The sequence below is a fragment of the Budorcas taxicolor genome, chromosome 2 (assembly GCF_023091745.1).
Source record: "Budorcas taxicolor isolate Tak-1 chromosome 2, Takin1.1, whole genome shotgun sequence".
NCBI lineage: Eukaryota > Metazoa > Chordata > Mammalia > Artiodactyla > Bovidae > Budorcas > Budorcas taxicolor.
Window position 1 is genome coordinate 139590891 of NC_068911.1, and position 23055 is coordinate 139613945.

General features: G+C 41.3%; 1 pseudogene; it reads right to left on the reverse strand.

The window, feature by feature from the left end:
• Nucleotides 1-21836: 21836 nt before the first annotated feature.
• On the reverse strand, nucleotides 21837-22359 carry LOC128060948 (60S ribosomal protein L23-like; annotated as a pseudogene).
• Nucleotides 22360-23055: the final 696 nt, after the last annotated feature.

The following is a 23055-nucleotide window of genomic DNA, read 5'->3' on the forward strand; positions in this document are numbered from 1 at the left end:
GAGAAAATTTTAGGAGTAGTGAAACATGGATGGCAGTTCCAAAGTTCATCGCAGTGGGAATCCCATTGTCTCTGTGGTCGACGCACACAAGGGAAGAGAAAGACAATTAACAAGGCGGCGATGACGTGATGGTAGAAACGGCCTAAAGAGCTTATTGAACATGTTACTGATGTTTTCCCTCCAGTCACTATGCTTGTTTGCTAAGGCAGTTCAGATGTGTCCCACTCTTTGTGACCCTCTGGACTGAACGGTAGCCCGCCAGGCTCCTCTGTCCATGGGACTCTCCAGGCAAGAATTCTGGAGTCGGTTGCCATGCCCTCCTCCAGGGGGTCTTCCCAACCCGGGGACTGAACCCAAGTCTCTTGTGTCTCCTGCTTTGGCTGGCGGGTTCTTTATCACTAGCCCTACCTGGGAAGCTTCCAGTCACTATAATGACATAACTTATTGTAACACATCAAGACCTAAATCCATAATTTATACCAAAAAACAAAAACAAAAAAACAAGCCTCCCTGTAGTCTCACTTGCATGTTATGTCATCTTTAGGAAGTTTTTTATGAACTGAGTTGTGTTAACATTGAAGTCTTATCAGTTCAACAAAAATGAAGAAAACTCATGGGGCTTCCTTGGTGGCTCAGTGGTAAAAAATCTGCCTGCCAATGCAAGAGATATGGGTTCGATCCCTGGTCCAGGAAGATCCCACATGCCGTGGAGCAAGTGAGCCCATGTGCCACAACTACTGAGCTGTGCTCTAGAGCCCGTGCTCTGAGACAGGAAAAACCACTTAGACGAGAAGCCTATGCACAACTAGGGAGGAGCCCCCTCTTACCACAATTAGAGAAAGCCCTTGCATCAACGGAGACCCAGCACAGTCAAAATGAATAAATAAATAAATTTAAAAAAAGAATGAAGAAAACTCAAATGCACAATTCTGTTCTGGCAGGACTATTTATCGGGTGAGAACCAATCAAAATGAGGCTCTGAGTTTATTATTCTAGTTTTTAGAAAGTTTATTCAAAATAAACATTATAAAATATTTTATTTCCATAACATACTGCTTTGCACATATTAGTATAAAGCATCGTGGTTCAGAAATTGTAGTTACAATATCTACACGTTATGGCAAGAGCTGCAGTAAGAGCACACGAGGACAGTACAAGCTTCTGTGACTAATGATGACCAAATGGCATGGAATCATTTTGTTGTTCACTCACTCACTTGTGTTTGACTCTTTGGGATGCCATGGACTGCAGCATGCCAGGCCTCCCTGTCCATCACCAACTCCTGGAGCTTGCTCAGACTCACGTCCATTGAGTCAGTCATGCCATCCTATGATCTCATCCTCTGTTGTCCCCTTCTCCTCCTGCCTTCACTCTTTCCCAGTGTCAGGGTCTTTTCTAATAAGCCAGTTCTTCACATTAGATGGCCAAAGTATTGGAGATTCAGCTTCAGCATCAGTCCTTCCAGTGAACACCCAGGACTGATCTCCTTTAGGATGGACTGGTTGGATCTCCTTGCAGTCCAAGGGACTCTCAGGAATCTTCTCCAACACCACAGTTCAAAAGCATCAATTCTTTGGTGCTCATCTTTCTTTATGGTCCAACTCTCACATCCATACATGACTACTGGAAAAACCATAGCTCTGACTATACAGACCTTTGTTGGCAAAGGTATGCTCTGCTTTTTGGTATGCTAATTTCGTGGCTGCAGTCACCAACCACAGTGATTGTGGAGCCCAAGAAAATATAAGTCTCTCACTGTTGCCATTAAGTGATGGGACCAGATGCCATGATCTTAATTTTTTGAAGGTTGAGTTTTAAGCCAGCTTTTCACTCTCCTTTTCACCTTCATCAGGAGGCTATCTAGTTCCTTTTTGCTTTCTACCATAAAGGTGGTGTCATCTGCATATCTTGAGGTTATTGAAATATCAATAACCAATCTTGACACCAGCTTGTGCTTCATCTAGTCTGGCATTTCACATGATGTACTCTGCATATATATTAAATAATATCTCGGTGAATTAAAAGCTTGGGAAATGTCTGTGGGCTCACCCCTTTGATGTCATATTGTCTGATCTATAGAGGTAACTTCTTGTCTAATCCAATAATAAATTCAGATGTTTTAATACAGAATTCCTCAAATGATTGGGACCACAATCTGCAGTGAAAGAAAGAGTTACTACTTCTGCCTGTGGCAGGAACTGGGGAGACCACTCAAAGGCTGAGGCACTTGAGGTGGATCTTTGAAGAGGACCTTGCTGGATGGATGAGCAGATTCATGCTTCCCTGGTCAAGGGAGAGCATGAACAAAGATGCAAAGGTAAGATGCATCTGCAGTGGGTACTGAGAGTTTGCTGAATTCTTCTGAGCACGGAAGACAGAGCAGCAAGGAAGGCAAAGATAGAGAAATAAGACTGGGGAGGTTAAGTTGGAGCAGGGTCAGGAAGAGCTTTATAACATATTTAGTCACTTAAGCTTTATCCTGAAAGTAATTGGGAAGTATTTCATCAAATGAAATAGTGCTTAAGAAATTAAAGACAAAGGTCCTCCTAGAAAGAAATGAACCGGTGTGACTCTTGCAAAGAAGTTAATAACTAAGTATATATCTCTTTTCCCCCTAGCATTCAGCAGAGGAAATTAAGAACAGAGACAGACTCTCTTGCACTATTACTGTGATGCAATGATGATACTGGTTCATGATGTACAGCTAGAAGGTATGACACTGAGCTTTACCCCAGGAACATACTGGGGTGTAGTTTAGGAACTTGGGCTGAGCTGTTGGGACCGCTGGACTCCTCACAGTGACTCTATGCTTTGTGATTGCCAGTTCAACAGGATGCTTACTGGGCCTCAGTTTTCTCAACTATAAATGAGAAAGTGAGAGTATATCAGTGGTTTATATCAGTGATTGGCAAATTTTTTTTCTCTAAAGGGCTAGATCATAAATATTTAGGACTCAAGGGCTGTACAGTTTCTGTCCCAATTACTCAACTCTGCCATTGCAGCTCAAAAGCAGCCATAGACAATATAGAAATGAGTGAGTGTCAGTGTGTCCTGATTAAACTATTTATGGACACTTAAATTTGAATTTTTGAAATGTTCATGTCATGAAGTGCTACTTTTCTTATGATTTTTTTCAACCATTAAAAAAGTATGGAACCCTTTCTTAGTTTGCAAGCCAGTGAAAAAACAGGCAGTGGGCTGGATTTTGGCCCATGGGACATTGTTAGTCAATTCCTATTTCTATAAGCCTATTTACTTCTAAAGAAAACATGTAATACTTCTTAAAGTTCAGCAATAGTATATGTCCAACATTTTTTACATTTAGTAATTTATTTTAAAATATAGCCAATCTGTATTGACAAAACCTGCTGGTTGTAAGTGTGTTTGCCTTACAATTATAGAGATTTATTGAAGAATTACACTATAGGACCAAAATAAAATAACTTTCCTAATACTCCAACCAAGATCACAGAATAGTTTAATGAGAAACTACCTTAACAACCCATATATTGTCACTCCAAGGGATAAAAGATATTTTTAAAATACAGCATTAATATACTTTTAAACGAAGAATGATTGAACAGATATTTATACACTAATTTTCATAGCAGCATTATTCACAAGAACCAAAAGGTGGAAATAACCCCAATACCCATCAATGGATGCATGAATAAACAAAATGTGGTATATATTATTCAATGGAATATTATTCCATCTTAAAAATGGAATTAAATTATTATACATGCTACAACATGGATGAGTCTTGAAGATATTATGTTAGGTGAAAAATGATGGACACAAAATGATCAATCTCGTGCATTTCTACTTATATATGGTACTTAAAATGGTCCCATTCATAGAGACAGAAAGTAGAATGATGGTTGCTAGGGGCTGGAAGAAGAGGGGAATCGGAAGTTAACATTTAATGGGTGTACTGTTTCAGTTTTGGAAGATGAAAAGTTCTGGAGATGAATGATGGTGATGGCTGCATTCACAGTGTGAATGTATACCATGCCACCGAACCGTGCATTTAAACATAGCTACAACGGCAAATTTTATGTTAGCTGTATTTTGCTACCACAACAAAAAAATGGGGAAGAGAACAATGAAATGGCTAACCTAGTATCACGCATCACAAAAGGAGGAACTAAGAATAGACTGCAGAACTAGAGCCTAGTATGGTAGTACAGAGTGCCGTGAACCCAAAATGACCTTGTCAACTTAACGTCTGTCTTTAGAGCACTCCATTTCCGACCAGGCGTCTGCTTCTGTGTACTCTATTTCAGAACACATTGTATCATGGAATCTTCATAACTGACATTTTACTGAGCGGGAGACGGAGGTTTTGAGAGGTTCACTGTCAAGAAGCCAGCAGGCAGGGTTGAGAGCAAACCCAGGACGGCACCTCCAAAGCCTCTGTGCTAAACCACCTTGGGACACCGCCTCTTTGAAATTCTGAGTCTGCCCCTTTAAGGGTCTCAAAATCCTTGGCCATTGAATACAGCCTTTTGAGTGTAATTCATGCAGCCATTGCTTCCTCTGAAGGAATGAGGACTTGAGTAAATGCATTTCCTGAGAGTCTGGGTCTGCTGCAGAGGACCTGTGTGCTGTTGGTTTATGGAAAGGCCAGAAGGCTGAGGCCATGTGCTGGCTGATGATACTGTGGGCCAGGCTGATTTGTGTCCTCACTCTCGGTCGAATGACTAATATAGCCCTTTAGCCCACAGATTTCCACCTCAGACGTTTACACGATACCACTAAATAATAAATATGTGCATGTCTTATCTCCCCCACTTGACTGTAAGATAAGGGCAGAAGTTGAGCCTGTTTAATATTTATACCCTCCATAGGATCACCCCATGCAGGGCTCTGCACCAAATGGGCACTCAGCAAATATTTGTAGAATGAATGCATAAATGAATGTTAAATAATCTGCCTCCAGATTTTCCCTTTGTTTCAAATTGTCTCCTCCGTCTGACACATGTAAGTGCTTTCCGTGTCCCTTTCATGGATATTTCAGATGCCCTCAACCATTTTTTGTGTTCTGGCTGGCTTTTTCTAATCACTGCGGAAACAGACTGGGGGCCAAAAATAGAACCTCCTTGACAACTTCGCAGAGGACTTCCATCCTCAGTCCCTAAGGTGGCAATACTGACTCTGTTAGAGCAGAATGGCAGTTTCATGACTGCCACAGTTTTAATTTTTTTTTTTAACCACTGTCTGATATTTAAAGGGATCAAAGTTTTCCCTACATGTGCTTAGTACAAACTGCAATCACCCTTGGAAGGCAGGGTTTGGGACAGATAGAGGAAACGTCATCCAACAGAGGAGTATCAGTTTCTCTTAAGGATGCTTAAAGGTACTTCAAAAGGAGGCAGATTTTCCTCTCTTTGTCTCTACCTCTCTCTCTTCCCCCCTCTCCCACTGCTGTCTCCTTTCTTGTTCTCTGTCTTTCTTTCCTTCTGGGTTTATGGCAGGGTCAGTGAGTCATCTACGTTTTCAAGCCAGGGCATATTATGAAGACACAAGAAAGGAATGTGTATAGGCACATACTCTGACATACTACTGATCCTTTTGGATTAAACTGGGGAAAACCCACAGCAACACACACTGCCTCAATCTAAAATTATTGGTAATCCATGGATGCTGGCACATATGTTCCCAGCATTGCATTATTGGGAATTAGGAGACTGGCTCCTTCTCCAGGGACACTACAAGATGGGAAGATGATGGAACAGATAGAGAGCTAAGAGAACATCAAAGTGTTAAGTAGTTGATAATAAAATCCACAAGGCATTCCCTGGTGGCTCAGATGGTACAGAATCCACCTGCAATGCAAGAGACCCAGGAGATGTGGGTTCGATCCCTGGGTTGGGAAGATTCCCTGGCGAAGGGAATGGCAACCCACTCCAGCATTCTTGCCTGGAGAATTCCATGGACAGAAGAGTCTGCCAGGCTATAGTCACAAAGAGTGGTTACAAAGAGTCAGAACACGACTAGGGTCACCAAGCGTTGGGCACGACGGAGTGAATAACCATCATCATCATAATCAGACTCCTAGTCCTTACAGTTCCCATTTGAAAAGTATTTGCTATGTGCCAGGCACCATGCTAAGGACTAAGGATGTCACATGCACACCCCTTGAATCCTAACCACCAACCAAAGGTGCACAGGTGTGCAGAGGCAGTAAGGCACGGTGGGTGGGCCAGGCTCCAGATTCAGATCCCAAGGTCCTGGGTCCAGCTGTGGCCTGGCCTCTCCCGGCTGCAGAGAGAGCCATTTCCCCCAGACATCTGGTTGTTGTATCCAGCTTTTGTTACTGGCAATGGGACTCTTTGAGCACTGATGTCCCTCCCTTTGCTTCTATTTCCTCATCTGTGAAATAAGAATCATCATGGAACTTACTTTATAGAGTTGATGTTAAATGAGAAAAAGTAAGTATCCTGCTTGAAACGGTGCCTGATGTGGAGTCAATGGTCTATGAATATTAGGTTTTATGACCCTGAGGCTCAGAGAGGTTAAATAACTTGCCAGCATCCACTCAATAAATTTATATCAGGACAAGAATTCAAACTCAAACCTGAGTAATCCTAAGACCCGCAGATCTTAACCACTTCAGCATAATGGTAGTTCAGAGAACAGTAAATCATTATGTATTAGTGTGAAAAGAGGGGAGATTTACAGAGAATGTGAGAGCATTTGAAGGATGGAGTAGAAATTATTGAAAAAGAAATAGAGACTGTTGGCTTTGATGGAGGAAGATCTCTTAAGTTAACAAAATGTTCCCCTTTACCAAATACCACCTCTGAGGTTACTTTCTTGTCAACCAGACTCATCTTCCCTCCAGTGAAGAAGATGTAGCAGATGAAGGATAAGGATCACTAAGGACGCTCTGTAGGTCAAAAACATTTCCTGCCCCTCCATGAATCTCCTGTAGTATCTTGGGCCTTGGTTTCTTTGGCTCTGTTTTATTTAGATTTTTTTTTTTCTGATTGCATACATATATGGATTTGTTGAAGTACAATTGATTTGCAGGACTGTGTTAGTTTCAGATATATTGCATAGTGATTCTATTTTACTTGCTCAAAGGGTAAAGAATCTGCCTACAATACAGGAGACACAGGTTTGATCCCTGGGTCAGGAAAATTCCCTGGAGAAGGGAATGGGAACCCCACTCCAGTATTCTGGCCTGGAGAATCCCATGGACAGAGGAGCTTGGCAAGCTGCAGTCCATGGGGTCGCAAGAGTCATACATGACTGAGTGACTAACACTTTCCGTTTTTTCCATGTACATGTACATGTATATCAACTTCTATATCTATACTGAAATGTGACAAATTTGAGAAACACTCTTTAGCATTGTGAACTATAAGAGGCTGGCTAGCAGCTTAATCTTTGTGGTTCACTGAGTGTCCAATTGTATTTCACAGTTCTAACCTTAAGCTCAGCTACAGTGATGGGCTCCCTTCCCTTTTCTTTCTCCATCCTTCAGTTCTGGAGTCTTTAACAGACTATGTGGGAGAGGATGACTGGTAATACACAAGGACAAGGGATCTTGGGGAAGGGGAGGTGAGGGAGCAAGGTTGAGGGACTGAGGGAGAGAGAGAGCACAAGCCTAGAGCAGGCTATGGATGGGTACACCTGGAGCAGGCAGAGGATGGCCATGCCTGTGAATTCAGGGGTGTCTTACATAGACTAAGGAGGCCACTTACCAGAGCATACTATCCCCTGGTTCTGCATGGAGAAACTTATTGGCATCTGAGGCAGAGAATTGACTAAATTTAGGGGGTGGATTCCCAATCCATGTTGGATACGTTTTGACTGTTCCATCCCCAGTGACCAGCTGTCAGCTGGATTCCGTCAGTAAGGGAGACTGGGTCATGAAGACAGTCCTAAATGGACCATCTAACCAGTTGACCATAAAACTGTATGGCCTCTCCTGTGCACAGGTCTAAGTGAAATGAATAAGGCCTTTTGTGCACTATGCACTTCTCCCTTCTCCCCCAGCACAATCTTAGGCCTCTGGAACATTTTCCTACTCTAGAAAGTGGCCCTGAATTACACTTGACAGTCCTGTAACGATTACATTTTGTTTCTGATCTCTGTTATACCTTCATTCAAGGTTTCATCATCTCTTGCCTGAACCACAGGAACAGACAACTTATTGGTCTCTATGTCTTCCCTTCTCTTTGTAACTGACGTTGGAATTGTCTTTCTCAACCACACATCTACAATGGTCATGTCACCTGCTGTTTTGGTGTCCTTTGGTTTCCTTTTCCCCCTGAATGAAATGTAATGTGGAATCTGCTATGAAACACTGAAGCAGCCCTGCTCTGTGGAAGTGGGTGTGGGTGTGGACAGAGTCCACGCACACTCAGCCTTTCTCTTGAAGTCATTCACCTCATTGACCTTGACCAGTTTCGGTCCTCGCAGGGGCATCCGCAGGATCATCTAGAACCTGCTTTGAGCATGAGCACCCTAAAGCACACAGCGCAGTTTGTGCAGCCTCCTTCCCAGCTCTCCTGCACAGCTTCACGCCCCTTGCGTGCTCCACCTTTGCACAGGTTGCCTCTTTTTTCTGGAGTGCTCTCCACCTTGTCTCTATCCAATGATCTCCTCTGATCTTTTGAGAAGGAGTTCAGATGTCACCTCCTCTTAGAACCATCACAAAATCCCTGGGAAGGGATTGGTCCACCCTTTGTGTTCTCCCTGCCCGTCTCTGAGTCACCGTTTACTACCTTGTCTTGCAATTTTTAATTTGCATCTGTATCATCCGTCACTCAGCTCTCAGGGAGCCCATGTCTTATTGTGTATGTTCCCTTATATCCTGTCTCCAAGCCTAGTGCTCGTCCGTTGCTGCTGCTGCTGCTAAGTCGCTTCAGTCATGTCCGACTCTGTGTGACCCCACAGACGGCAGCCCACCAGGCTCCCCCGTCCCTGGGATTCTCCAGGCAAGAATACTGGAGTGGACTGCCATTGCCTTCTCTGAGTGCTCGTCCATAGCTGGTTGTAAATGATCATCATTGATTAAACGGGAAAAATCAGTGCACTTAGCCCACTTTGGAGTCAAAGAGTATCTTGAGTCTCAGAGAGTTTAGCAAATTTGGTGAAAATCAGTGAATGTTTTCAGAGTAAACCAACACTGTGGTTTTGTCCTTTAAACCACATCTAGATAAAATGGACTTTTAAGGCTACATTTTCAGTCAAGATGTCCAGAATCAAACGAAATGGAAGAAAATGGTTCCCCAGCATTTCTGGGAAATGATCCCACTTCTCCATCAAGGCCCAGGTCACGCATCATCTTCTCCCTGGGGCTTTAGTTGGCTGCTCATTCCCATGTTTGTCTCTTTTAATTTAACTCTTTTAATGATGCTTGGCTCTGCTGTATAACCCATTCTCTAATTCCCTACCCTGGACTCAGTCAGTATTTTGAGTTGAAATATGTTGATCTGGGAAAGCAAAAGCTGTGTCTTGTGGCTCTTTCCACTCTGTATTTTCTGTTAAGCAACAAAGGAGTTGAATCTCCTAGGGCTTTTAAAAAAATTTTTGGCCTTAGCCTTTCCCCTGCAAAAAAAATCAGAGGAAGAAGACTCACTGGAACATATGCCATTTGTTAATTTGAGCACGTGGTTCTTCTTTAGAAATCTTTTAGGAAGGTAACGATTACCGTTCAGAAAAAGATTATTTAGCATCTTCTACATTTCAAGGATGTAGCAGAATTTAACAAAGGGCAAAAGATGCCTTTGCCAAGAGCGTCCAATAATGGGCATCATTTGGTGTGCAAAAGAAAGCACCAGGTGGGTGAGCCAGGTGGTCTGTAACAGGAATGCTCACTTTTTCTCTGGTAGGCCAGATGCTGGGAGCTGGAAGAGAAGGAGAGTTGGAAAACGGGAATCTTGATAGGGATGGAAGTCCTGCCAATTTGGTAGCAGGTGCTGATACCCAAGGCAAGAAAAAGTGAAAGTGAAAGTCGCTCAGTTGTGTCGGACACTTTGTGACTCCTTGGGCTATACAGTCCATGGAATTCTCCAGGCCAGAATACTGGAGTGGGTAGCCTTTCCTTTCTCCAGGGGATCTTCCCAACTCAGGGATTAAACCCAGTTCTCCCACATTGTAAGCAGACTCTTTACCAGTTGAGCCACAAGGGGAGAAAGTGATGGTAAAAAAATTTCCCCTGTGGAGATGGCTGAGGAACTGCAAGTACACTATTCTCTTTCATCTGATATTCAGTTGTTTGTGATTCCACGGGAGGCTAGTTCCTCTTCATTCTTCCCAAACATTCAGAAGAGTCTGTTGTGCACAATGGCTTTTTCACTGGTGGTGTATTGCACATAGCACAGAAAGAGGAGAGAAGTCACAGGAGAAGGACAAGTAAGTAGGGATCGAGAATTCAGAAGAAGCAGGAAGTCTGAGCAAGAGGTAACCAGGATGCTACCCCTTGGGGACCTCTGGGGGATACCCTGGAATCTGGAGGAGCGGGCTGTACATCTCCCAGTTCATGGACTGAAGACGCCAACTATCTCATTTGGATGTTAAAGGAAAGGGCACTTCTTTCCTTTCAGACAACAAAAGGGATGTACTGTATTGCAGAAGAATGTGTGTGCTTTCTTATTAGCAGGGCTATCTTAAGACATCTCTAAATCCTGGGCATCTTGATTTTGGAGGGCTCAAGTCATATTGTCACAATACATACAACTCTGTATTTTGTAATATAAATGTGAAGCCATCTTGGTAATCTTGTTTTAATATTATTATATGTTCTTGATATAATTATTAATTTACCTTTTATAGTGTTTTATTTTGACCCAACACATTTCTTAAGATCAGACCTTAAATATTTTAATGTACCTTTGCAAGGCTTATGAGCCTTCAGCCCTGTGCTTGCTTTAGCTAACGGATAAAATGTTCATATATGAAAATAAGCTCTTTCTTGAAGAGGTAAAGCCAATTCCCGAAGAAGTGCTATCAGCTTTCCTTGACAAACACAGATATCTCACTCACACCCAAAAATGACTTAGACCCTGAGTTTACAAACAGGATTTCAGTAGGTTAATTAAAATAGCTTTGAAATAATTTTTAGTGGAGGTTTTTATCTATAAGCCTTTTGGTTATCAATTAGGGTCTTGTTTCTAATTAAAAAGCAAAACAAAGCAATACATACAGTAATTAGTAAATGAAACCCTTCGAAGTAAACCTCAAGTCCCGATAAGAACTGTATAATTTTTTAAAGCATTTTTGTGTCAAGAGACTATTCAAAGTACAGGTTTTATAGATATTTTCCTTTTAAAGAGAATTCTCTTAGCTAATCAGATGCTGTGCGGCCTTGCCTTTAATTTTATCTGGCCAAGCTTCCCGCCATCTGTTTTCCCATAATGCTCTCACTCTCTCCTCCAGATGTTTGGCACAGCATCTCAACTTGATGTCTATTTCTTCTTGTTCCCCTTCACCTCACATGAACCTTCCAAGTCATAATTCTTTAGAAAGAGACACAAGGAGCTTTATTTCAAATCATCGTTTTTACTTAAGGAGTTCCATCTCCAAGGTCAGTAGAAGTCAAAAAATTTTCTTATTGTAGAATTCCTTGGCTGTGTGCATTTTTTAAAAAGAAAGGAAGAGAAGAAACCAGAAGCATAAGATTGTTAAGCAATATCCTCATGTTCACATAAGCCAGGGACTCAGGAATAGGAATTAAACATCAAGAATTTTACTTTTGATTCTTTTTTAACATTTGATTTACTGAAAACTGAAGCTATTCTATCAGTCACTTGGCAGCTTCAACTTTGATCAATGCCTCTATTCAATAGGGGGTCAAATACCTGAAGGGAAATAAAAGAATTCTCTGGAACATATGGCAGGGAAAGGATCATTTGTGTGTGCCTGCTGAAAAGACAAATGACTTGCGTTCTCAGCTCCCTTACTGTGGCCGTGTTCTCTGCCGCTCAGCTCATCATAGACAATCTTGGGCTCCAGCTAATCTGCTGCTTTTCAAAGCAAGCTAAATGGAAATAAAGGTTTAAATATCTGGAAACGAAGTTATGATTTAAGAGAAAAAAAAAACTAGCAGTCTGAAAAAATTTTCCTGACAAAGTGTACAGCATGTTAGGAAAATTCTTTTCTGAGACCACCTGCTGATATTCTATTTTATAACTAGAGAGAATACAGCCTTCTGGCCAAAACTTAGATGGAACTATAGCTTTTGGAAGAGGAAGGAAAAAATTACCCTAAATCTCATTGAGAACAGAAGTCGTTTTCATGGTACAAACAAATCTACAAGCTAGAAAAGCTCTCCTTGCTATCTTTTGAAAAATATTTTGTCCTTAATGTCTCATGTGTACCCTCTGTTCTACATTTACTGCTGAAATCTAGGTCAAGTCATTATCAGCTCATGCTGCGCCTGGGCCATGGCCTCAACACGTATCTCCCCACCTCCAGGCTCACTCAATTGCATTTATCTACCCTGCTTGAACTCCTTCCAGCAAGAACCCTGCATTGGTTTAGGAAAGATATCTCACAAGGTATTGAGGAAGAAAACGAAGCACCAAAGACCCACCCAAGTATATGGATTTGTGTCAGACAGGGAGTCAAGATGTGGACAGAGCTAGAGTCTGTCATACAGCGTGAAATATATCAGAAAGAGAAAAACAAGTATTACATATTAACTCAGGTATGTGGGATCTAGAGAACTGGTACAGATGAATCAGTTCCAGGGCAGGACAGAGATGCAGATATAACAAACAGAAGTGTGGACATGGTGGGGAAGAGGAGCGTGGGATGAACTGGGAGAGTGGCATTGGCATATACCAACACCATGGGTAATATAGCTGCTAGGAAGCTGCTGCATAGCACAGGGTGCTCAGCTTGGTGCTTTGTGGTGACCTAGAGAGGTGGGATGGTGGTGGGGAGGGAGGTCCAGGGGGAGGCCATTTATGTATACATATTGCTGATTGACTTCTTTGTACAGCAGAAACGAACACAACGTTGTAAAGAATGATATTCCAATAAATTTTTTAAAAAGAGCTTCAATCTATTTATGTGAGAATTATCTGGAAATAAGCTCAGAAGGTTGTTTCAAGAATGAACTGTGATAACATGTAAAAAAATCTGTACCTTGCTTCTCACACTATAGACACTCAATGAGTCTTATCTGCCACTGTCTGTCTCTTGTGAATTTTTCTTGCCACACCCTTTGTCTTGTGAATTTTTCTTGCCACACTCTTTGTCTCTTGTGAATTTTTGCCTCTGCTGATCCTTTTACATGATTTGCTCTCCTCTGCCAAGTTCAAAGTCTACCTACTTTGAAATACTATCATACATTATCACATCTGGCCTAGTAGTCTGATTAATAATGGCTTTCCCGTCTCCTCTTATGTATTGTAAACATCCCAAGAACATGCATCTTTATAGTCCTTGTAGCATTTTAAAAGTTTGTAAATAGTTGTAAGCTCCATATTTATTGAACAAATTCTAATTGTTTACCGAAACTCTCAACATGATTTTCAATCATAAACATTTAAATTTAATCCATTAAGATCTAAAAAATCAGGTGGAATTTCTCTCCTAAACATTTCTCACCCAGTTTCTAAGGATCACATCTTACATAACAAGCCATATTCCCTTGAAGACGTCTATTCCTGCCAAGGTCATCACCAGTACAATGTTTTGACATAAATCAAGTCAATAATATAAGACTGAATAGAACTTATTTTAAGCTCCACACACATGAAGGAAGAAAAATAAAAATCCCTTGAAAAAGAGCTGCCAAACATTGGACAGCCTGCTAATGTTTAAAAAAAAAAATGAGATGTTTCTTTTCACCATCCCTAAATTATTGAGATGGCAGGTGTGCCTGTTTTATGTTGTTGCTTATGTTTGTGATTGAGAAGTAAACTTTGCCTGCAGCCAGTTAATCATCTGAGCCTTTCGGAAAACTTAATTGAGAGGTCATTATTTGCTTTGCTTCCTTCTTCCTCCGCATCTCCACAGCATATCAGCAGTCACAGTGATGCATCACTCTGCTGGTAATTCATACGGTATATTCAGAACCGCAGATCACGGCTGCTTCAGACCTGCCAGATGTTCCAAGTCTCTTGCTGCAATTAAGTGCCAACATACCCCAATTTGAAAGAGATGGAGAAACCACAGTTCTAATTAAGAATATTCATGCGTTTGCACCTTGGAAAGCCAGAAATCACATAATGTCCCAGAGCGGACAATGTCCTTTCCTTTGAGAAGACAGAAAAAATGCAATTTAAAATAAGTCACCAGATATGCACTAGGGGAAGCTCTGAAGTGAAACAAAAGATGTGGGATTGAATGAACTATTTGAACTCCCAGCTAAACCTGCCTTAATCAGAATTTAAAGGGCTAGTTCAGGGCTCCAAACACTGACCATACATTATCATCTGAGAAACTTAAAAAAGAAAATCACCCTTGCCTGGGTCCACTGCAGAGCCAGTCTAGATCAAGAAGAAGAAACAGTGTTGTTGTGAGCATTCCCATCTCCACACAGGAGTTATCGCTAGACTGTTGCTAGGGTAACCACAAACGTGTTCTTCTTAGACATTTAAAATGAGAACTCAAGGCATCTTCAGCTGGACTAGAAACAGGTGCCAGCATTTGAAGTAGGCTCAGCCAACCGAATTAGGCAAGGCTGAGACTTTCTGCTACACCTATGATATGTGATCAGAGGTTCCTGACAGCATCTTCAGAAGAAATATAGGAAATGATCTTCATTATGATACTTGCTTGAGGTGGTAGAGTTCACACTTTGTGAACCACTTTATGTTGAGTGTGTTGTGATCCCTGGAATTAGAATCCTTGAAAAGATACTAAAACATAATATGGTGAGTTAAGGGATCAGGATTCAGTGTCTGTCATTAATTAGCTGTGAGATGGGCAAATTATTCCAACTTTCTGGGCAATGATCTCCTTACCTAATAAAGAAAAAGTTTCAAGGGGCAATTTTAGGGGTTCAAGGGGCCTTAGAGGCAGTTGTGTTATCCTACAGTGGACATCTATTGTTTTGAACTTTCAAACTCCACTTTCCCTTTGTTCTATAGCTGACCCTTGGTTTTTCTCTGGAAATCAATCTTTCCTCACTCTCAGGCTATGTAGGTACTGACTATACTCCTAGCTCCAGGGCACAGCATTTCACCTAGGTCTGGCCAGTTGAAACACTGCATTACCTACTCATACAGTGAGTGGTTTAGGTATGTGACTCAAGTCAATCAAATTCAATGAAACTCAGTTCTGGGATTTTTTTTTCTGAAACTATGATGAACAATAAACTCTTTTCTCTGGGTTTTAAGTTTTAGGAAGTAAGCTTGGAGCTGAGAGGAGAGATCTTGTTATCATAGTGGGATAACATGCCTCAAGAGGAAGCCAACACAGTACAAATTAGAGCTAATAAAAGGAGAACTATCATTCCCTGGTGGCATAATTTAAAGCTCCTAGATCTAGCTATACCTGAAGCTGTTATGCCCTTTTCAGTAGTCTAAATCAATAAGGCCTCCCCTCTTGTAAATTAAGCCAGTTTGAATTGGATTTCTTTTACTGGCATCCAAAAGAGTTCTGATCAATACCAACCCCTTATTTTATAGGCTTTGGAAAATGACACCAAAGGTGGTGACTTGTCCAGATGTAGATAAAGTCAGAGGCAGGATTAGAACCAGCTTCTGAGCTTTCCAGTTCAAACACTTTCAAAATACATCTAAACCTTGAATTTACAAAAAATAAAAAAGAAAGAAAGAAAGTGCTGACTTCTTGGAAATATCTGTTTAATTGACTCTTTCCTCTGTTCCAGTAATATTACTCTTCGTAATTCTTGAGTGATTTATTTTCTTGCAGCCTTTTGCTGTCTCTGAATTCACTTATTTTGTAACTAGTATACCTAGTCTGAGAGAACTCCAGGAGTTGGTAATGGACAGGGAGGCTTGGTGTGCTACGATTCATGGGGTCGCAAAGAGTCAGACACGACTGAGCGACTGAACTGAACTGAAGTGAACTGATACCTACTAACCAAGTTAATGAGAAACAAACCTGGCAACAATCCACCACTCAAATTATTATTTTGGTGCAGCTGAGAACAACTAAACAATAGGCTGTCTGAATTTCTACTTTTCAACAGAATTATTTTTCAAATCTATTTTTCAAAATGATGTAGCACTGAGACCTCAATTTCCCATTAGAGGCAGAAGAGATGGATATCTTTAAAAGGAAGAATTCAGAATTAGGGCTTACGATTTTGCTAAATGTGAGATGCCAGGCTGGATGAAACACAAATTGGAATCAAGATTGCCAGGAGAAATATCACTAACCTCAGATATACAGATGATAGCACTCTAATAGCAGGAGGCAAAGAGGAACTAAAGAGCCTTTTGATGAGGATGAAAGAGGAGAGTGAAAAAGCTGATTTAAAACTCAACATTCAAAAAACTAAGATTATGGCCTCCACTGCCATCACTTTAAACAAATAGAAAAAGTGGAACCAGTGACAGGTTTTATTTTCTTGGACTCCAAAATCACTGTGGATGGTGACTACAACCATGAAATTAAAAGATGCTTGCTCCTTGAGAGGAAAGCTATGACAAACCTAGATAGCATATTAAAAAAGCAGAGACATCACTTTGCCAACAAAGATCCGTATAGGTTTTTCCAGTAGTTATATACAAGAGTGAGAGTTGGACCATAAAGAAGGCTGAGTGTCAAAGAATCAATGCTTTGGAATTGTGGTGCTGGAGAAGACTCTTGAGAGTCCCTTGGACAGCAAGGAGATCAAACCAGTCAATCTTAAAGGAAATCAACCCCTGAATATTCAGTGGAAGGACTGGTGATGAAGCTGAAGCTCCAATCCTTTGGCTACCTGATTTGAAGAGCTGACTCATTGGAAAAGACCCTGATGCTGAGAAAGATTGAAGGCAAAAGGAGACCGGGATGGAAGAGGATGAGATGGTTACATAGCATAACTGACTCAATGGACATGAATTTGAGCAAACTTAGGGGATAGTGAGTGAAGGACAGGGGAGCCTGCTGTGCTGCAGTCCATGGGGTCACAAAGAGTAAGACACAATTTAGCGACTGAACAACACAACAGTTTTGCTAAAAATTTATTTCCATCAACCGTTATTTTCAATCTGTAGCTAGTGAATTAAAAGCCAAATAATTAAACATTTTGCAAAACAGTAAATTCAGCTTAAGATCTTCATTCTACATAAACTGTGTATTCCAATCACCCATGACCCCTCTATTTCATATGCAAATTGAATGCTTATGAATTTTTCTTCCCCATTGAACCCTGAGCTTCTATATATCAGGGATCTTATTTTAAGCATTTCCAAGCCTTATGAACACTCCGTCACTATGCACTGTATGTGTGCATGGAGTGGTGGTTAGGACACATGGCTGTTTCCAGTTTATTACTCAGAACACTGAATCAGCATGCTTGCTACGACTATCTCTGTGATCTGGTATCAAGTTCATCTGTCTGTTATTAGTATGTGTGAGAAGAGTTTGTAATATATTCAAACTAATTTCATGTTTTGAAAGTTTCTGCATGGACCATTTTTAGTCAAGCAGAATCTCGTGGGATTTTAGACCCTGAAGTGTCAGATCTAATTGTTATATTTTCATTTTCATGTCTTCAATAAGCATCTAGAAATGAAATTATGGATTGACACTCAGGGGCTGTGTGAACTGTGAGAACGTACATTCTCAAATCTTCTCAAGTCTTACGTGCTATCCTTCCAATTTATCTCACATCATCTAGGGTGGAGAAAGTGTGAACCTTTCTCATTTTATACACCTGGAGGTACTGAAACCAACCAGAGAGAGACTAGACTAAGGAACATTATGGAGTTTTATGTTGTCCCAGATACATGTAAATTTCTCAACTTCTGCCTCATTCAGAATAGAGAGATTGGGAATGCTTTTTAATCTAGAAAGGAATTACATTAAATTTATGGGTACAGATCTATTAATATATCTTTTAAACTAAAGAAGGAAACCAGAGCAATGTTTATTTAAAAAATAAGAGAACACATCCAGACAGCTTTTACTGGAGAGTTCATTTTCTTTTTCCATTTAAAAGTGAAACATTACATTAAAATTTGCATATTAATGTCAAAAGAGAGAGAGGCCAGATCTCCATGTGATATCTCACACTCTTCACAATACCCCTAAAAATGTGAATATTATTACCCGCATTTTATCAATGAAAGATCATCTTTATGGAGGTGAAGTCAATGGTCCGTGGTCATGTAGCCAGTGAGCTGCTGAACTGGATGGAGGTCAGGCTTGCTTGCCTCACAGTTTCTGTCCTGACCACTCTGCTGCACAGCTTCTCACAACATGGTCTCGACAACTTGAGAAGACCTTAATGTATGAGCTGCAGGCTGTTTAGCTACATGCTTCACGCTGTTAACCTCCATCAGTGCTGGTGACTACTCTGTGACTGAGATATTACTGTCTGCACTTTGGAGATCAGGGAAGCGGCCTGGGTAACTTGCCCAAGATCACACATGTGGCAGAATTGTGCTATTAGACACCACTCCTTCCTTCAGCTCATGTTTATTACACACGGCCTCTGTGCCAGGATGAGAAGGAAATGCATGATTTCTGTTTTAGCTACTTTAAATATTAGTAAAATATTTTTTGAATGAAGATATTGACTCATGCAAAAACTAAAACACAGACATCATCAAAGCATTAGTGTTTCTGAAATCTGACTTTATGCCCCCTGCAGGGCCTTCCAGCACCTCCCTAGAACACTCTGAGAATTTCTGAGCTGAGTTTAATCCACGTGCTTTGGAATCTAGGTCTTGCTCAGTTCAGTTCAGTTGCTCAGTCATGTCCGACTCTTTGCGACCCCATGAATCGCAGCATGCCAGGCCTCCCTGTCCATCACCAACTCCTGGAGTTTACTTAAACTCATGTCCATCGAGCTGGTGATGCCATCCAGCCCTCTCATCCTCTGTCATCCTCTTCTCCTCCTGCCCCCAATCCCTCCAAGCATTAGGGTCTTTTCCAATGAGTCAACTCTTCACATGAGGTGGCCAAAGGATTGGAGTTTCAGCTTTAACATCAGTCCTTCCAATGAGCACCCAGAACTGATCTCCCTTAGAATGGCCTGGTTGGATCTCCTTGCAGTCCAAGGGACTCTCAAGAGTGTTTTCCAACACCACAGTTCAAAAGCATCAATTCTTCAGCACTCAGCTTTCTTCACAGTCCAACTCTCACATCCATACATGACTATTGGAAAAACCATAGCCTTGAATAGATGGACCTTTGTTGGCAAAGTAATGTCTCTGCTTTTCAATATGCTGTCTAGGTTGGTCATAACTTTCCTTCCAAGGAGTAAACGTCTTTTAATTTCATGGCTGCAATCACCATCTGCAGTGATTTTGGAGCCCTCCAAAATAAAGTCTGACACTGTTTCCACTGTTTCCCCATCTATTTCCCATGAAGTGATGGGACCAGATGCCATGTTCTTAGTTTTCTGCATGTTGAGCTTTAAGCCAGCTTTTCCACTCACCTCTTTCAATTTCATCAAGAAGCTTTTTCGTTTCTCTTCACTTTCTGCCATAAGGGTGGAGTCATCTGCATATCTGAGGTTATTGATATTTCTCCCGGCAATCTTGATTCCAGCTTGTGCTTCATCCAGCCCAGTGTTTCTCATGATGTACTCTACATAGAAGTTAAATAAGCAAGGTGACAAATAAACAGCCTTGACATACTCCTTTTCCTATTTGGAACCAGTCTGTTGTTCCATGTCCAGTTCTAACTGTTGCTTTCCTGACCTGCCTATAAGTTTCTCAAGAGGCAGGTCAGATGGTCTGGTATTCCCGTCTCTTTCAGAATTTTCTACAGTTTATTGTGATCTACACAGTCAAAGGCTTTGGCATAGTCAATAAAACAAAAATAGATGTTTTTCTGGAATTCTGTTGCTTTTTCCATGATCTAGCAGATGTTGGCCATTTGATCTCTGATTCCTCTGCCTTTTCTAAAACCAGCTTAAACATCTGGAAGTTCATGGTTCACGTATTGCTGAAGCCTGGCTTGGAGAATTTTGAGCATTACTCTACTAGCGTGTGAGATGAGTGCAATTGTGCAGTAGTTTAAGCATTCTTTGGCATTGCCTTTCTTTGGGATTGGAATGAAAACCGACCTTTTCCAGTCCGGTGGCCACTGCTGAGTTTTCCCAATTTGTTGGCAGATTGAGTGCAGCACTTTCACAGCATCATCTTTCAGGGTTTGAAATAGCTCAACTGGAATTCCATCACCTCCACTAGCTTTGTTCGTAGTGTTGCTTTCTAAGGCCCACTTGACTTCACATTCCAGGATGTCTGGCTCTAGGTGAGTGATCACACCATCGTGATCATCTAGGTTGTGAAGATCTTTTTTGTACAGTTCTTCTGTGTATTCTTGCCACCTCTTCTTAATATCTTCTGCTTCTGTTAGGTCCATACCATTTCTGTCCTTTATTGAGCCCATCTTTGCATGAAATGCTCTCTTGGTATCTCTAATTTTCTTGAAGAGATCTCTAGTTTTTCCCATTCTGTTGTTTTCCTCTATTTCTTTGCATTGATCGCTGAGGAAGGCTTTCTTATCTCTCCTTGCTATTCTTTGGAACTCTGCATTGAAATGGGTATATCTTTTCTTTTCTCTTTTACTTTTCGCTTCTCTTCTTTTCACAGGTATTTGTAAGGTCTCCCCTGACAGCCATTTTGCTTTTTTGCATTTCCTTTCCATGGGGATGGTCTTGATCCCTGTCTCCTGTACAATGTCACGAACCTCCATGCATAGTTCATCAGGCACTCTATCTATCAGATCTGGTCCCTAAATCTATTTCTTATTTCCACTGTATAATCATAAGGGATTGGATTTAGGTCATACCTGAATGGTCTAGTGGTTTTCCCTACTTTCTTCAATTTAAGTCTGAATTTGGCAATAAGGAGTTCATGATCTGAGCCACAGTCAGCTCCTGGTCTTGTCTTTGCTGACTGTATAGAGCTTCTCCATCTCTGGCTGCAAAGAATATAATCAATCTGATTTCCACATTGACCATCTGGTGATGTCCATGTGTAGAGTCTTCTCTTGTGTTGTTGGAAGAGAGTGTTTGCTATGACCTGTGTGGTCTCTTAGCAAAACTCTATTAGCCTTTGCCCTGCTTCATTCTGTATTCCAAGGCCAAATTTGCCTGTTACCCCAGGTGTTTCTTGACTTCCTACTTTTGCATTCCAGTCCCCTATAATGAAAAATACATTTTTGGGGCATGTTAGTTCTAAAAGGTCTTGTAGGTCTTCATAGAACCATTCAACTTCAGCTTCTTCAGCATCATTGGTCTTGCTAGACTTGGCTTACACCCTGGGCTAAAAGAAATCACTGTCTTCCTTTCCGGTCTCTTTTGGGCCCTCCCTCACCAGTTCTTTCCTGCAGAGGAGAGGCTTGACCCTCTGATACCCACTTGCCCCCTCACCCTCATTCTGTTTGTCTTCTTTCTTCTGCTGCCAGGCACCTCCAGGGAGAAGCTTATTTCAGCTGCTTCTGTTTCCATGCCTCCCAGTTCTTCCTTAAGTCCCTCCACTGCCATTATCCTCACTCAAACCCTGTAGGTTAAAAGTCACCCCTGACCCCTGGTCACGAATCTGAATATTCTTTCCTAGTCATCTCCACCAACTTCTGACTGGATCAAATCCAGGTCTGATTTCCTGTGTTCTCTGCAGTCTTTGGACTTGGAAAAAAGTTCGACTTTCCTCTCTTGTGGCTCTGATATAAACAGCTTTGCTTTAGCAAAACTGGTTGACTCCGTGTTTCCAGAAGGTAATTTACACATTTTTGCGTTAGACAAACATAGCTATTTTCTCTTCTTGTCTTTTTGGTTGGGTGCGGGCAGGAAGCAAATCATTTTTAATTGTTTTTACAAATACACTGAAGAATCTTTCAGCACTGTCAGTGCTGGATGCGATCTTGGGCCACAAGTCTGCACAGTCTTCTGTGTGTGGTCCTGTGACGGCAGAACCTTTCATCTCTCCCTAATTGTTTACTATGTATGATTCCTGTGTGATCTTCAACATAAAGAAACACATGGTCTTTTCTCTGGTATGACTTTCATTGTTGAATTACCACTGCTGGATGTACCTTCTTTCTGAGTTCTGGTTTGCCTTTATTCACTGTGGCCATCCCCATGTCACCCACACCAGCAGCAGGAAGTCTATTTTGTCGTCCCTTGTTCCCTTTCACAGAGATGATATACAAATTTTTGGCTCCTGTGTTGCCAGCGTGGTTGGTCATGGCTCCAACTGGAAGAGACAAGAAAATCTGGAATTTTGCACCAGAGAACTTACCATGTCCCTACTTTGACATCTTGAATGCCAGAAAGAGATAAAAAGCAATTTTCTCATTGGGTGCATGCAGTATGGCTTAGAGTACCAGTATAAAGGCCCAAAGGGTAGATAAAAGTGAGGCTTCTGTTAAACTATTCAGAATTTTTCTATTAGAAAGTCTAGAAAGAAGCAGCCTTGATTTCAGCACACATAGATGATCTGTACTTTAGAGATCAGGTTGTGTGAATATGTTTTTATTACCTAAGGGGTGAGTTGGTGTATTTTTCAGTAGTTAGTGTTTGAATCTCTTGAATGTCCCTAATTTGATCAAAGACTTTGGGATGGTTTTCTAACATACTGAGACTCAATTACCTCATATATAAAATGGAGGTGATTATGGTCCCTGCCCCACAGTATTGTTTGGAGAACTAAAGAAATAATGCACATGAAATGCTTAGTGTAGAGGTGTTTGGTAAATGCTAGTCAGTATAGTTGCTGCCCTTATAGCTGCTCATATGCATGCCTCACATATCATACCAAATGTATTAGTTTCCTGTAGCTGCAGTAACAGATTATCACAACCATGCTGGCTTGAAACAACAGAAATGTATTCTCCCGCAGTTCTGGAGCCCAGAAGTCTGAAGCCAAGGGAGCAGTAGGGCAATGCTTCTGCTGGAGGTTCTAGAGGAGAATTTTCTCCATGCCTCTTCCAGCCTTCAATGTCTGCTGGAATTTC